Below are 16916 nucleotides of genomic sequence, written 5' to 3'. Positions count from 1 at the left end.
TGTCCTTGGCAGGTTGGTGACCATGTGCTGGTTTTGCATATGCCTTTTTGTAGTCTTTTGGAGCTGACACTGATCAGTCTGTCCATCCTGTCCCACTTACTCTATGAGTAATCAGGATTTACTGCCCTTTGTCTCTCAACATGGGTGTTCTGAGAAGTTGCACATATATGTATGCCAGGGCCCTCATGACTTGCTAATCTAGGTACTGACAACACAACCATTCCTATAGTCCTTTTTCAACCTTGTGTCACTTGCAGTACTTCCACACCCAGACAATTCCCATTCATACCACTCTTAGCATTTCTATTTGTCCTGGGTTTGGCTGGGATAGAGTTAATTTTCTTCCTAGTAGCTGGTACAGTGCTGTGGTTTGGATTTAGGATGAGAATAATGTTGATAACATACTGATGTTTTAGCTGTTGCTGAGCAGTGCTTACACTAAGCCAAGGACTTGTCAGCTTCTCATACTGCCCTGCCAATGGAGACCTGGGGTGCACAAGAAGCTGGGAGGAGACACAGGCAGGACAGCTGACCCAAACTGGCCAAAGGGATATTTCATATTGTATGATGTCATGCTGAACAATAAAACTGGGGGGAGTTGGCTGGGGGGTGGCAGCCCGCTGCTCGGGGACTGGCTGGGCATTGGTCAGTGTGTGGTAAGCAATGGCATTGTGCATCACTTGTTTTGATATTCTTTTATCATAATTATTATTTTTCCTTCCTTTTCTGTCCTATTAAACTGTCTTTATCTCAACCCTATGGATTAGGACACTCACCTAATAGACAGAAGGCACATATTGTCCCTTCTCTAAACTAGGCTGTTTTCCCATCTTTCAGATGAGGTTACTACACTACAGGCTTTCTGCTGATTTGTGAAGAGGCATTACTTGGCTTTGTCTTCTGAGACCTCGTGGCTGAATAACCGGTATAGAGAAACATACCTTTGGTATCGAGGTAGGTATTTAATGTCTTTCAAAGAGCTCCTGTTTTCCTGTGCTTCCTGTCAGCTGCTGTCAGCTAAGTCATGAGACTTTTAATGTATTTTCAAGCATGTAGCATGTTAACCACAATTTCTGCCTTCATAAAAATGTTTACATTTCATAGCTGAAAAGAGAAAGCACCTAAGCTTCTTCCTGTTTAGATAGAGAGTCTGAGTGAGTCAATGGCTCAGGACTGACTAATGTCACCAAGAGACAGGGTCCTTAAAAATTAGCTATTGCCTATTTTAAATAATGGTTTAACATGGCCCTCACATGTCTGAAAAGATTATGTGTTCATTTAGAACCTGTGGCTTCAATTTTTGTGTCTGTCATTATTGGCAAATATGCCTTATTTATTCAGACACCTAGAAGCCTTATTGCTCTTACACAAGAAATGCTTTAGACATCTATACAACTTAAACTGTACTCTGAAGAGTTAAAAAGCACGATTTGCACCTGTGATTAAATGTGCTTTAATTTACATTTATGAGAAATTTTATTTGGTGGCCCAGTTCCCATGGTTTCTCTTAAAATCTAATGCCCAGTCTGGAGATAACGAAAAAGCAAGCGCAGCTGCACCACTTTTTTGTTGGTTTTGTTATTTTGGGTTCCCCACCCCCACCCCCCTAGGACATTGGTGTAAGTCTCTGAAATCATCTTTCCCCTAAAGCTTTGAGCTGCTTTTAACCCTCTGACCACTTACAGAGGGTACAGTCCTGCCAGTCCGTAAAAACCGAGTAGCTAACCACTCCTTAAGGTAGTGCCTCTCCTTCCTTCCTGTTGCCACTAGTCAGAGAACAGGGCACTGAACTGCCTGTCAGTCCCCAGTGTGTCGGCACTGAAAACCTGAGATGATGCTTGGCAATCTTCACTGGGGCTGAGGGTTGCACAGGGGAGCCAGAGCAGGACCATCTGCCCCCTCTGCTTGCTCTCTGCAAGCAAAGCTGCATTCCCCAGTCACTGGTACTGGCTGCACTGGGGCTCAGTTTTCTACACAAGGTGAAGATAAAACTGAAGTTTCCTCTGCTAAAGGGTGTAGCTATGGTCATTCCAGCCCCATGGCAACACTGAAGAAACAGCCTCCTAAACTGTGCTCTGTTTTGCTTCAGTGCACACTCATCACACCAGGAAATCACCAGCTGAAAGACATTAATGTGAAGGTGCTCCCTTCCCTATTACAATTTTAACTTGCTGTCTGCGTTCCTATCACAGCCCAGCACTTATTCTGCTTTCCATAGGGAAATGCAGCCAGAGTAGGTGGTTATTCACAGACACGTGTAGCTTATCCCTAATGTTACGCTGCTTGGAGAGTAGTTTGCAGGCGGGGCTGTTGGCCAAGACTAGGTAATTCAGAACAGTCATCCTAATACAGTGAGACTGAAGGTACAGGAAATTGGAAGGCAGAAGAAAGCAAGCTCTTGAAATTAAAACAACAAACCAAAGATCCACAACTTTTCAGATTTCTTGGGTAAAAAACCAAGTCTGCTGATGAGGGAGACACATACCTTTTAGTTTCTGTGGAAAGATTTCACTGCAGACATTTGGAGTTCTTGCATCTCTCTGTAAGAGCCATATTCCTGTGTCCCATCTCTTTCACACACCTACTTCCTTTGTGACATGGAGAATCTGCTTAGCTTCATGTTTTTCTCTCCTGCCCCTTTCCCTCTCAAGAGGGAGTCTGCCATAGATTGTGTATGCTCCAAAACCCATCTCCGTCTCCCAAACAAGTTATCTTTTCCTTCAGCCAATACAATGGTCAAAAGACTTCCCTCGGTCAAAGTGTGGTCCTTTGAGTCTCCTGAACTCTTAACATCTGTGTTTTCAAAAGCCACTTCCTGCTCTTTGTTCCTTTTTTTTTTGCTGGGATTTTTCCATAACACACCCCCAGCTCTTACAGACCTCTGGGTGCAAAGGCAGCCATACATTTCTTCTAAGACAGTCCTATTTAAATGGAAGACTATTATTGTCAGTGACTCTCTCAGATTTTTTTCCCTTTTCAGGGAGTTATATGACACCAGCTGTGGTAGCAAATTGCTGATTCACTATAACCTTAACCTTTCCATGATACAGCAATTTTATAACCTTATCCAGCATTCATAAATTCCAAATAAATAGATTTTCATACCTGTCAGTTATTTAAGACAAGCTTTGGCCTCACATGAGCTTATGGAATTGTTTGATGCAGGCCTAAATACAAACATGACTACTGCCTAGAAATATGGGGAAATTATACTGTATATTGAAAATGTGAAGCCTAGAATATGTGAGAAAGTACACAATATACGATGGTCCAGTGCTTTGCATTTGGCATCATTTATAAAGGTCCAGGGAGGAGGTTTACACAACCATTTCACTTGGTGGTTGCTAGAAATGGTGTACATGACTCAACATCAATGGGAGAGAGTCCAGCCCAGAATTTTTTTCTGCCATGTGTGCTGTGTCAACATGATGAATGCCTCACAGAAAGGAAAAATAACAAAGAAAAGCCATGTTGATGTCTGCTGTAGAAAACAGGTTGCTTACAGTTTGTTGGTTTTTTTTTAATTTCTTCCATTTCATTTCCCAGGTAAAGGATTGAAGTATGGAGATTTATTTGTAGAAACATTAATAGATAGTATCAAAAATTGTGAGGTGAAGCTGTTCAATAACTCACCTGTAATAAAACTGCATGTAAACAGATGCCATTCCATGGGAATTCTTTTCTCTCCAGCAGATTGGCAGCCTTTCATGACTCAGGAGGCACTCACACATCATGACACTAAACTGAACTATTATTTTTCCAGTGGGAAAAACTGACACAAAGGAGCTCACTTGTACAAACCCTGTAGCAAATCAATGAAAGAACTGGGATAAACTCCATCCTCGTTTTGACTGGGATAGCGTTAATTTTCTTCTTAGTAGCTGGTACAGTGTGTTTTGGATTTAGTGTGAGAATAATGTTGACAACACACCAATGTTTTAGTTGTTGCTAGTAGCGTTTATCCTAAGTTAAGGCTTTTTCAGTTTCCCACACTCTGCCAGCAAGCAGGTGTACAAGAAGCTGGGAGGAAGCATAACCAGGACAGCTGACCTGAACTAGCCAAAGGGTTACTTCATACCATAGAACGTCATGCTCAGTATATAAAGTGGGGGGGGCGGGGAGTGAGCGAGTGACTGTGTGGTGCTGGCTGAGCTTAAACCATGACAACTCCCAAGGTTTATCCAGCATCATAGAAGAAGGTTTAGTTCAGCTTACCACTGAGTGCTGCAAGTATCGAAGTGCAAGAAAGTTAAGGTGCTAGGGCTCTGCTTGGCTCTTCTAATGATTAAGGGAAGAAGCTGGGTATTTAAGGAACAGAAAAATAACCTGTGGGGGAAAAGTGAAGACAACAGAGAACCCCTTATAGACAGATGTATTATTTGCTGTATCCAAATGTTTTCAACCCAGAACTCAGATATAATGGGAGAGTGATGGTTTCTAGGTGAGAAGATTTGTAAGTCTTAGCGCTGCCTGAGACCACACCGTTGGGGCGTGAAACAGAAAGGATTGCGCGAGAGCAGGGACAGACTTCATCTTTTTCCTTACTGCAGATGAGCATTTTGACAGCTGACCTTTGTTATGAGGTATGTGCCTACACAGGAACACCAACACTTTTCCTTTGATAAATTCTTAAAAGCGTGTCACTGAGTTTTGCCAGGTTTTTTTTTCTGGGCCAAGTTTAGCAAAGGCAAGTGTCTGCTTTTTCACTAGACTGCCTATATTTACAGGCTTGTGCTGAGAGCATGGACAAATATCTGGGAAGTACGGGCCAGTGAACAAGGGCTGATGCAAAGTAATTGGCTTTTTCATTTTTGTTGCTGGTTGAATGTAAATGAAGACTTGCATTCACTGTGGTTAGAAGAGAAGTTAGGGTTACTGTGGTTTTCTTTCAGTTCTGCCACTTATTCACATGGCCTATTTTTCAGTCATACTGTTCTTTCACTCAGGGGGAGAACTCTTCCATTATTGTGATGTCCTCAAGTGAAATATAGAGCCACTTCAAGGCTGCTCTAATTGACATAGCTGCTTCTGGTTATTTTCTATTATCCCCAGGATATAAAGAATACTGTATTACAGTACAACATAGGCCACTCCCAAGAAAGTTTGACTGAGCCCTCATCCAGTCTTAAGCAGCAGACAGTTCTTAAAGCAGGCAGGTATAGACCTCTTACTTGTTGCTCTAGGAAAGCTTTCTACATGGGTATTTGCACTCCAGAGCTTGTGTGCTTCTAGTTCAGCCCAACGGATCTTTGTGGTCACTGAAAATAAAACCTTTGGAATAGACTCATGCCAGATACTCAGCCTCTCTATACTTCAGTCTTCCCAGCTCCACATAAAGCTAATAAAACCTGCCTAGCTTTTTACTGAGTGATAGATATGTATCTGGCATTCGTGTTTGCATAGCTGTTGGAGATCCCTGGATAAGTACAATAGAAATGTCATTACTATTTATGTGTTTACTTATTTGCATGATTTATCGCTGTGGTATTGTGGTAGGTTGACCCTGGCTGGATGCCAGGAGCCCACCAAAGCTGCTCTATCGCTCCCCGCCTCCTCAGCTGGAGAGGGGAGAGAAAATATAACAAAAGGCTCATGGGTCAGGATAAAGACAAGGAGAGATCACTTACCAATTACCATCATGGGCAAAAGAGACTCAACTTGGGGAAAATTAATTTAATTTATTACCAATCAAATCAGAGTAGGATAATAAGAAATAAAACCAAATCTTAAAACACCTTCCCCCTACCCCCACCCCTCCCTTCTTCCTGGGCTTGACTTTACTCCTGATTTTCTCTACCTTCTCCCCTCCAGCGGCGCAGGGGGACGGGGAACGGGGGTTGGGGTCAGTTCATCACATGTTGGCTCTGCCGCTCCTTTCCCCTCAGCGGCAGGACTCCTCACACTCTTCCCCTGCTCCAGCATGAGGTCCCTCCCATGGGAGACAGTTCATGAACTGCTCCAGCGTGGGTCACTTCCAAGGGCTGCAGTCCTTCAGGAACAGACTGCTCCAGCGTGGGTCCCCCATGGGATCACAAGTCCTGCCAGCAAACCTGCTCCAGCATGGACCTCTCTCTTCACAGGATCACAGGTCCTGCCAGGAGCCTGCTCCAGCACGGGCTTCCCACAGGGTCACAGCTTCCTTCGGCCACCCATCTGCTCTGGCATGGGTCCTCCATGGGCTGCAGGTGGACATCTGCTCCACTGTGGACCTCCGTGGGCTGCAGGGGGACAGCCTGCCTCACCATGGTCTTCCCCACGGGCTGCAGGGGAATCTCTGCTCTGGTGCCTGGAGCACCTCCTCCCCCTCCTTCTTCACTGACCTTTGGGTCTGCAGGGTTGTTTCTCTCACATATTCTCACTCCTCTCTCTGGCTGCAGTTTCTGTTGCACAGCAACTTTTTCTTCTTCTTAAATCTGTTATCCCACAGGTGCTACCACCATCGCTGATGGGCTCGGCCTTGGCCAGCAGTGGGTCCATCTTGGAGCCGGCTGGCATTGGCTCTGTTGGACACAGGGGAAGCTTCTAGCAGCTTCTTGCAGAAGCCACCCCCGTAGTCCTCACTACCAAAACCTTGCCATGCAAACCCAATACAGGTATCTAGATACTCCTGGCCCATTTAAGAAAAGAAGATTGGATTGGAACTGCTGAAGTCCAGTTCCCCTGCTACTGCAAATATATATATCATTTCTGTCATGAACTGATAGAGCTCTAGCTAGCTAAGTATTCAGTATTCTTCCCCCTCCTACTTCCATAGAGAGGCTGTTGCAGGCTATCACTCTCTACAGGAAAAAAAAAATCTCCCGATTTCCAACCAAAACATATTTGTGACCCATTGACACCCTGATTGCTTTTGTGTAAACACTTCCCCTTTAGCTTACATAATTCTTGTCCCTTCTCAGGCTAAAGTCACCCAAAGTATTTATGCAAAGTACCTGCTCTCAGTCTTTGTTTTGCAAAGGTTTACAGGTTGTCCATTCTCTTTGTCTCTCTTTTAAGTCTTCTCAGCAGGTATGTTAGTCCCAGTTCACCTGCATTTAAATGTGAGTGACCAGAATCGCATGATTGAACTAGAACTGCATGTAGCATCTCAGCTGTGGTCTCCTGAATGCAATTCTACTGTGTCATTTCATACTGGAAATACCCAGGATCACATTTCCTTTTTTCACAGCTGCATCAGTGGCAGCTCACAGCCTGCATCCCTCCTTCACAGTTGCTTCCAAATTGACGATGCCCCAGTTTATAGCAGCATAAACTGTGATTATTCATCCCTAAACGTATGGACTTGGACTCATTCCATTCCTATTATGTTGGTCTCCGCAGGCCATCGTTTCTTCCTGCGCGATGCCCATCTCCTTGCGTACGGATAGCACATCCCAGCTTTGCACCATGTGCGGATTTCGTCTGCGGGGTCCGACTGCTTGTGCCAGGGCCGCTAAGGAGTACCTCGGACCGGCCCCACGCCGCCGCCTCCACCCGCGGCTGCTGTCGCTGCCTCCTTCCGCCCCTCGCTCCCTCCCGGCAGCCCCAGGAAGCGAGGCGTAGGCGCCGGGCGGGGAGGGCCCCTGCAGGGCGGCTGACAGCTTCCCCACGGCGGGGCAGCCCGGGCGGCTGCCGGCGCTCACGTAGGCCGGGGGGCGGTGCGGCGGCCTCAGGAAGCGGCGGCCGCGGCCGCACGTAGCGGGGCCGCCCGCGGCGCCGCGCCGGTCACGTCGGCCGGGCCGGACCTCCTCGCAGCGCCAGCGCCCCCCCCCCGCCCCCGGCGGCGCCTCGGGGGCGGGCGGCCGGGGCTGCGGGCGCAGGCAGCCAGCGCGATTGAATCGGGCTCTGTGTGCCGCTGACTACCCCCTCTTTCGTTCCGGCTGCCTGCACCTTCCGCCTTCCCCATCTGCCTTCGGCGTAGTGCCCGCGCGTGTGAGATGCCCCAGACCGGGGCTTGGCTGCTCCGGCCAACGACCCCTCCAGCCCCGGAATGAGGAAAAAAGTGTCACCGGGAAACCGGAGTCGTGGCTGAAAAGACTCTGCTTACTGTTATCAATATCCTTAGGAAACGCAGAGAATCTTCACATCAGAACAGCGGATTTTCACCTAGAAGGTCCTATACGCCACTCAGCGCAGTGTGGCATTCTGAGCAGAGTAAAGCCCGTTTCTAACGTGTCCTAATATAAAATATAGGTTCCAAAATGGACTTTGTATCAGATGGATTTAGTAACTAGCTGTTACATAGGGTTTATATGTAGATACCTGTCTCTCCCTATGCCAAGTAAGCTCTCAAAAAAGTGGCATCTGGAAAATAGGAAATCATTTGTCTTGAAGTGGTGAAAAGTATTTAATGATTGCCAGTTATTTTTCCTGCTTTGTTATCCTTATGTCCCATAGGGATTGCTTCACCTCATAGGCATTCTAATGAAGGCTGTTTCAATCCTCATTTTATGGTTATGCATAACTTATGTATCCTGAACAGCATGTCATTTCCTCTTTTCTTACAGCAGCATCATGCCTGTCACCCTAGATCTGCTGCTTAATTCTTTCCTGTCCACATGGCGCTGCTCCTTCTTTTAATTTTTTCTCTCCTTTATTGTAGCAGCTTTCATCCACTTTTCCTGTTACTACACACACTTCCACTACACATGCCAGCACCTGCCATTTAGCTCATTTCATCGCCCAGGAAAGTGAATTAACAATGGAGGAATAGCAAGCTGGTTTCCTGTCCTGAAAGGAATCCTTAATAACGTGTGTAGGACCTGACTCTTGGGTCTGCTTCAGCTGCCATTGCTCTGCAGCTATAAAAGTTGGATAATTAACAGGGCTCCCTAAAAAAAGAAGTGCTCTATTGAGGGGAGATAATCAACCCTTTTCCACCCACAAAGGTGATGTCCCTTAGAGTAAGGAAGTAGGACAGGAGGCAGTTCCACAAAGACCACTGGCTCAGTGAAGCAGGGTCTAATTTTAAGCAGATCTGGCTGATCTGAATCATGCCAGAGACCAGACTGGATCCTTTCTGCCCCTAAGATTTGAAGACTATAGGAATGCACAGAATGACCTGTGCCTAACCCTGGTCCTGCAACTGCTGTTTATTGCAGCATCTAAGTTTAGCCTTTCATGGATTGATATTGCGCAAACAGTCATCTCAGAGGTCAGTCTAAATGGCTGGACAATGTTCTGTGTTTGAAAACAATTATAAAACTGTCACAGTTCACCAGTGCTTTAGGCCATAATGATAAGGGACTCCAGGAAGACCTGTTTGGAGAGACTAAATTGGTTTTTCTCCATGTTTTTCACATGTTCTAACTTCAGCTTTCAAACAATTAATGTTCTTCTTGCCTCTGAGTTGCCAGAGTGCTTACAGAAATCTGTTAGTTTACATATGGTCAGGTCCTCTCAATCTTTTACACTTGCAAAGAGAAAGGAAGTAGTCTCTGTACATTGCACCATACAAGAAGTTCTTCTAATAGCCAAGCTATTTGTTTGGTAACAGGCAGGTGTTTGTCCAGAAACAATTTTGGCTTTCTATTGTGAAATGTGTTCATCTGATTCGTGTCAATATAAACAATGCTAGGGCCGCATAATAAAATGTGACCCTCACTGTAACCATTTTGTCGGTCCTTGTATAACCACAGGCCAGGAGGAAACAGATGATATGTATATAGTTCTTTTTTGCCAGCCCCAAACCGGTTTTGTTGTTAACTGCGCAGTGTTAAACAAGAGATCCTAGGGGAGAACTGAGGCATTTATCATAGTATTAAGCGAGGTTACGAACGGGGTGATCTTTAGTATGTATGAATAGAGGGTGTATTGAAGTGGCAGTGTGTAAGCAATTTGTTATATGCATTTGTTGGGGGGCAGGTGTCTGTTGCGAACTTGCTTAGGTTTTGATGGCCACAGCTGGTGTTGTGCAGGGTGTCGCCTGTTGCACAGGATGTCTGCTGTCATGCCCCAGCAGCGAGGAGCAGTGAGGAGACACATTGTATAGAAGACCCCTCAGCCAATGAGGAGAGTTCGAGAAGTTTCTAGGAGAACTGAAGACCCCTCAGCCAATGAGGAGAGTTTGAGAAGTCTCTAGGAGAACTGAAGACCCCTCAGCCAATGAGGAGAGTTCGAGAAGTCTGTAGGAGAACTACTGCACCTGCACAACCAGGAGGTGGAGAGTCTTTTGGAAGGACACAATGTAACTAATGTTAGACTATAAAAGAAGCTGGGTTGTTTTTCACAGTGTGCGTCTTGGTAGAGCAGAGACTCGCGATGCACCCAGCGCTGTTTGCTTGCCTTTATTCATTTAATAAATTGTAAACTTTGATTGGAATCCTGTTTGGGACTAAATTCATTTATCACACTATTATGGCAAAATATTTAGGCTTTTGTCAGTGTCTTCACTCTACTGTGTTCCCAAAGGTTTGTAGTCTTGAAAATAGCCAAGAATCCTTGCTGCTGCATGCTGCTCAGTGCAAGATGCCTATCCTTTATTCCACTATAAACTGTGTTTCAGCTGCACCTTAGTGAGAAGTCATAGGACTGGACTGCAAAAAAAAGGTAGCTGTTTATAATTGTAGATAATAATGTGGTTATTGTCTACACTGAGAAGCATATGCATGTATGAAACTTTCACAGGATAGGTCTGATCACAGTTTCTGTGTGAGATTATCATTTTTTCAGTAAGATGGTAAGACAAACCCTTATCAGTGGCATTGTTCCATGAGAAGTCTGTGACAATGTGTTCATAAAAAGGACTAAGATGGAGATAAGGCCACAGGCCATACCAACAATTGGCAGCATATTTCTTCACCTTTAACTAATGGCTGAGCTCCTTCACTGCTGTCCACAGTCCTCTAGATCAGCTAGAGTTACTTCTTACATCTGGTAAGAAATCCTTTCAGGACCCAGATCTTCAACACAATTACAAACCGTCTTTATGGCCTTCTATTGAAATCAGGCTTATTCTCTCAATAAGGCAAATAATCTGTTTGGGTTTGGTTTGTTGGGTTGGTTTTTTTTTTCAAAAAACAAAATGAACCTGTGGGGGGGACCAGAGTCTGTCAAGGAAACCATGCCTACCATTCCTCTTTCTTCCAGGATTTTAAGAGATCTGCAGATTATCTTTATCCTCATTTATCCCCAGAAGAGAGAGATTTTAGGAGACAGTGAACAGCTGGATGGACCAGAAAGTCATGAAGGGAGTGGAAAGAGAGAGACTGTAGAGCTCTTAGAAGCCACAAAGACTCTCACAAGGGGAGTGACAGAGACAGTTGAAGGTGCAAAGGGATTAAATGCTTGAACAGCGGGTATCTAGGTGTCACTTTGCAGTAGCAAATTAGTGGACTGGAACTACAGCATGGCAGTAACTTTCTTCTTCCCGAACTGAAGAATGCCACCCTAGCTGCAAAGCAAAAGCATCCAGCCAGTAATGCAGATGTAAAATCCTTTCTTCTGCATCAAACTCTAAATCAAGCATAACGTTCCTAATTCGCATTCTAGCTGCTGTAAGAGTTCTTCCTCTTTATTAGTGTGTGTGCCTAGCTGATAACCCAGACTTGCATGGGTGATACAATTTAATAAAAAAGAACCAGTCAAGAACATTTTCAGGATTTATGTCTGGTTCTATTTACCAAATTGAGTTTGGGAGTGCGGAATGAGGTTTTGATAGACGTTTCTTCTTTTTGCTTGCTAATTTTGAGCCAAAGTCTAAGCTTGCATAGTCTAAATAGGTTTACAGTGGTGCCAACCTGAGGGTCATAGAGAACTTTTAAAAATGAGCAGTATGATTTATGACTGGAGAAAGGTATGAATATTCTCTTTCTGGTTTCTAGGCTCACAGTGGGGCTTTTGTCTAGTGCAGGCTGAATTAGAAAGACAAGACTAGAACTGACTTAGTTTTGTTCTCAGCTATTGTAGGCAGCTGTGCCATGTAATCCCTTTTATACCCTTCAGTTGGCTCTAATAAGTATAAAAATAATGAAGTCTCTCAGTGAATGGGTTTGGCTCCCAGAATAACCTCTTGCCATGCTCTGTTGATCCCAGCAGTGCATTAGGGCTTTACCTGGGAACTTCAGCCTTCCTTTAAACAGATCTTTCCTAGTATTTTCTTCCTTGATCTATTCTTTGCTCCCTTGATCTTCTGTTAATTTCTCTTTCTCTGCTTGTTTTGCTTAGTGCTTGCTTTTTTTTTTTTTTTTTTTTTCTGCTTAGCAATCATCTAGAATCAAGGAGTCTGAAAGAAGTCTCTTTAATCTAGAGTCTAACTGGTCACTGCTGTCTAAAGTGAGCACAGCACAAGATTGTGCCATTATTTGTTAAAAGTAATGGTCTTCTCTTTCCTTGGTGGTGGTGTACTTTAAGACTAATACCTGGAAAAGAAAGCATAGAAGTATGGAGAGAGAAATGTACAATGATGTCAGATGTTCCTGGCAATAGCTGCTATATTCTAGAATAATATCCCATGGTAAAGTCAGATCCTCTTGCTTGGGATATTTAGGATGGCATTGCACATAGCATTGGGGAAGACAGTTTGTAGTTCCCAAGAAGCTGACAAAGTGTTGTAGTACATATTTGCTTCATCCATTCTTGTGCCATACTTAATTAGTTAAATGTTTGTGTTTTTTTAAAGGAAATAATTTATTATCAGTGAAATAGTTTACAGGGCTGATAGGGCACCAGGAAGACAGGATGAGTTCCCCAAAAGTGAAGTACCAGAATAAACCACCAATGACTCATATCTGTTGTGGAACATTTTTAGCTAATGGTCACAAGAGCATTCCAGACGCCTTTAGAAGGCCTTGAACAGAATAAACAGAAGACAAAAATAAGAAAGATACCAATTAGAAAAACACAGGTGCACATTCCACGATAAAGAGAACTTGGCACAAACAACCTCAATGCGGCAGTTTATCTTGACCAATTAGACTGAGACAAGTCTCGTATGTTTTAGTTAGTATAACCAATTATGTTTTATGTTTATGTGCGTGTACAGTGTTGATATAACCAATCATTAAGTGTAACTAGACGCGTGAACAGTGCGTGAATAATGTGTGCAACCAATAGTAAAATAGCTAAACGCATGTACAGATGTAACTAATGTATAAAATGATGTCTGATGCTCTAGTAAAGTGGGCTTCACCTGATCACATTGGTCTGTGTGTGTTGTCCTGTGCCTCCGCACATATCAGATGGCTAATCCTTCTCATAAGGTGCCTTTCATCCTTACATCTGAACATTGTTGATTAGGGTCAGGAATTTCAGTGAAGGCTGATATGGGAGAGGAAGAACTAAGAGCAAGCAAATAATTCCAGAGATTTTTAGTTAGATATAATAGAGTCAGTACAATAACAAACAGCTGACGCTTCTCGATATAAAAAACAGCCGTTCCTTTCCTATATAAATAAGGACCATGATGATGAAGCAGTACAAAAACAAAGCAATCTGGTCTTGGGGCACATAGATGTCCTGTAATATTTCAACAGGCTGTAGGAAAACTAGCAAAAATAGCTGATATACAGAGGAGGATTTAATCAGGTGGGAAGATCCACTGTATTCTTTCTGCCTTCCCCAGCACTCCTCGTACAGTGGTGGACAGCTGACCTCCTACCTGAATTGCAGCCTGATCCAGCCATTAATATTTCAAGGGCAAGCACTGACACTTGTCACGATCCACTGAAAACCACTAGAACTGCATGGGAGAGTGTCAATGAATTGCAGACTGATGGCATTGCTTAGTTAGGCAAACCATTCAGCTAGTGTTTGATGGTGTACACTAAAATTTCTCTGAATATCTGAATATTCTGGCACTCAGTTCTGCCTTTCTTATGCTTGAAACTATTTTTCTGCTCTAGTAGCATAGGCAGGAACAGCAGTATTCTGGTCATTTTTATATCAGCTGCAGAATTTTTCTTTAAATCCCAGATGATGAGTCAAATAATACACAGTTTCTAGGAACTTGTATGTTAAGTCACTTGAAATAATTTCTGCTACTCATTTTTTACTCCTTTGGAGACTGGTTCTTAGTTCATAGCCCAGTCACCCAAAAGAGACTTCTGGGACTTCTATTCAGCACACTGCTGCAAGACTGAAATGCTGCTCCATTTAACTATTATAAGAACAGCATCATGCTATATATTAGGTAGCTAGTAGCCGCTTTAAAATCCAGCATGAGAGTAGGAATCTAACATGAGAGCTCTGGTGTCCCTGAAGAATTATTCTGATTCACATGAGAATTGAGTTAGACTAGTGTTAATTTTTTCCTTTGTGGTCTTTGTCACTGGTAGACTACAAGTTTTCATGAAATATATGATATCACAGAATTTCCATACCACTACATATTCAAACTATTTTGCAACACTACTTTATGGATTCAATTTCCTATTTTCGTACTGAGTCATCCATGCGAGGTATTGCATGACCTCAGAAGACTTCCTGGAACTGATGTCAACTGGATAATCCTGTACAGAGTGAAGTTATTAGCTCTTCTGTTACTTAAGGTTTAAGTTATAATTCTACTTTCTAAAGTACCTCTAAATCTGTGCTATTGGAAGAAAGAGAGGCCATGGACATTCTTGTACAGCTCTTCATCAGACGTGCCTTAGTAGATCTCTTAGCATCACCTGCTCCACTTTGCTGTCAGCTGGGTAATTGTTAACAAACTGCCACTTTCTTGAGACAACCAGAGCTTTTTTTGCAGTCAGTGGCTTGGATCTGCAGTCAGCAGTCTGAATAACTGAAGACTTATTTCAGAGCTAGCTGAGTTTCCCCACAGCTGTACTGCCATCTGGCCTGTTTCTTTTACATCATGCTCCATGTCTCATTATTCTTTTCCTATGAGCTGTCCTTGTGTCTATTAATCATCACAACTGCTTGTTTTCCCTTGCCTGGGATTTGGTCCTCTAATCTCCTCTTCAGTTTCTTCAGAATTTATTCAGTCACAGGGTATTTTTGAGCTGACTGAATGAGTATTCCCTTGCCTTAGAAAAAAATGTGACCTCTGTAATATAGGTTCTGACTTCAGCTGTGCCCTTCTTGTATTCCCCTCCAACTGAAGAAATTTGGGGCTATACACTCCAGGCAGGCAGTTACAGCAAGGAATTCTGGAAGGATGAGTGGCTGTATGTAAACACTCCAGAGGGAGTGTAGGAGAGAATGAGCTGTGGGTCTCTGCTCCTTTTGCAGAGGGTATGGCAGTTTCTTCAAGGTTATCGCACAGCAAGTTAGCTGGAAAAGAAAATACAGAAGATTTTTTTGTAGTGAAGCTGCCTGTTGGAGGACATTGATGAGCCAGCAGGCATGAATTTGACAGTTTTGGGCGAGCAAGGGAAAAGGGACTTGCTTCCTTTAGTCAAATCTCAGAGCTGAAGATTGTGACAGGTAAGAGGAAGCTTCCTCCAGCTCTGCTTGGCTAGAGGGAAAAGGGAGTCACTGCTTGTCAGGAGGAAGCCATGCTGAGGAGTGACAGAGGAGCTTCTGCTGGTTTCTCTGCTGCTTTGTCTTTTATCCATTCTGTTACTGATAAGGATAAGATAAGGGTAACTAAACTGAAGACATTCCTGACATCAGGATGGAAAAGGCAGAGGGGTCACAGTGAATGAAACTGAAAAAGAGATAAAAGTCAAAATTGTCATCAGTACAAATCTAGTGAATGGTGTTATGCAGGATGCAGATTTAACCCAAGGCCTTCCCTTTACAATCCTCGTACAGCAGGAACCAGCCATACAGAAACCAGAGTCATTAATAGGTCTACCCTCTCAATATAAGAAAATTTTAGCTTATTAATGCATCAGCAATTTTTAACTGGAGTTGCCATGTGTTTTACATTCTTACATTGTGTTTTTTGCATTTTTCTGAATATTTTAGCATCTCTAAGCTGCGTGGAGTAGAGCTTGTCAATGTTAACCAATTTATTGACTATCATTTTCACAAACTTAATTATCAATTTAAGAGGCTCTTGTCCCTTCCCTTGCTTGAAATGTCTTCCGCTGTCATCTGTGCCAAATGCCAAACCAGCAATGTGGGACTGAGGTCTAGGTGATGGTGCAAACATCTGGCAGGATAACTATGGCATGCTTACCTTCCTTGTCTCAAATCAAACGTCACTTGTGCTTATAAGCAGAAAAAAAGCCAGACAAAACTACACTGTTTTCTTTCCCACCTAGTTTTTTTGAGCTTATCTCACTTCTGAGTCCTGTTATATCACATGGACTTTTCTGCTTTGGACTTTCTTCTGTCTTCCAGGCCCTGTATCCTCATGACTAAACCTTTAAAGTCTTTCTCAGTGTTTTCAGAAGAGAACAATTTCATATTGACTATAACTGGAGGTATCTAGTTAGAGCTGCATACAAAGTTTTAAAGAAAGGACTGTTGGGTACTTTCATCATCATGTGTAAACTTGCATAATTCTGTACCCTTTCAAAGTGATGTCATCTGAGGTAAGCTGATGGATGTTGTCTGAAGATCTGTTTATTTAGCAAGTAAGTACAGGAAACCTGGACAAAAGCTTTCATCAAAAAAAGATCAAACAGAAAAGGTAAACTCTCCCTGTCACAGGTGTTAAATTCTGTCGTAGCTCAAAGTCTACATAAAAAAGAGTGAGTAAACATGAAACTAGACAGTATTACTCTTACCATTGAGAAGTTAGATACAAAATCAGAGAAACTAATGCTGTGCTTATAAATAGTAGCCTCTGTCTCTCAAGCCCCTCATTCTCCCTGCAGAGGACTCCGTGAAGCCTGTCTGCGGTTAGCTCAGCGCCCCTCATCCAAGCTGAGTGCCAGGCGCAGGGAGTGGCTGTGCTGACCTCACTGGCCATTGTGCTGCCCTCGCCACCTGCCCACTGCATCAGGGTTGTCCCTGCAGGGTTGCGGAGTCCTTTGTCTCTCCAGCCTGGAAAATGGGATGACATTGAGTTTCCCTGATATATGCAGTCTGGAGTAGAGCCAGGT

General features: G+C 43.6%; 1 protein-coding gene across 2 annotated transcripts in view; it reads left to right on the top strand.

Moving 5' to 3' along the window:
• The first annotated feature begins 519 nt into the window (after positions 1-519).
• TMEM247 (transmembrane protein 247) overlaps positions 520-16916 on the top strand; it is a 35599-nt gene continuing 19202 nt past the window's right edge. For both annotated transcript variants that reach the window (XM_030036188.2, XM_030036187.2), the window contains exons 1-2: positions 520-656; positions 838-954. The gene's annotated coding sequence lies outside the window, so the exon portion shown is untranslated. The remainder of the gene's footprint in view (positions 657-837; positions 955-16916) is intronic.

Source organism: Aquila chrysaetos, chromosome 13 (assembly GCF_900496995.4).
Source record: "Aquila chrysaetos chrysaetos chromosome 13, bAquChr1.4, whole genome shotgun sequence".
Classification (NCBI taxonomy): Eukaryota; Metazoa; Chordata; class Aves; order Accipitriformes; family Accipitridae; genus Aquila; species Aquila chrysaetos.
Note: the sequence above shows the minus strand (reverse complement) of the source record. Positions and strands in the feature narration are given on the sequence as shown.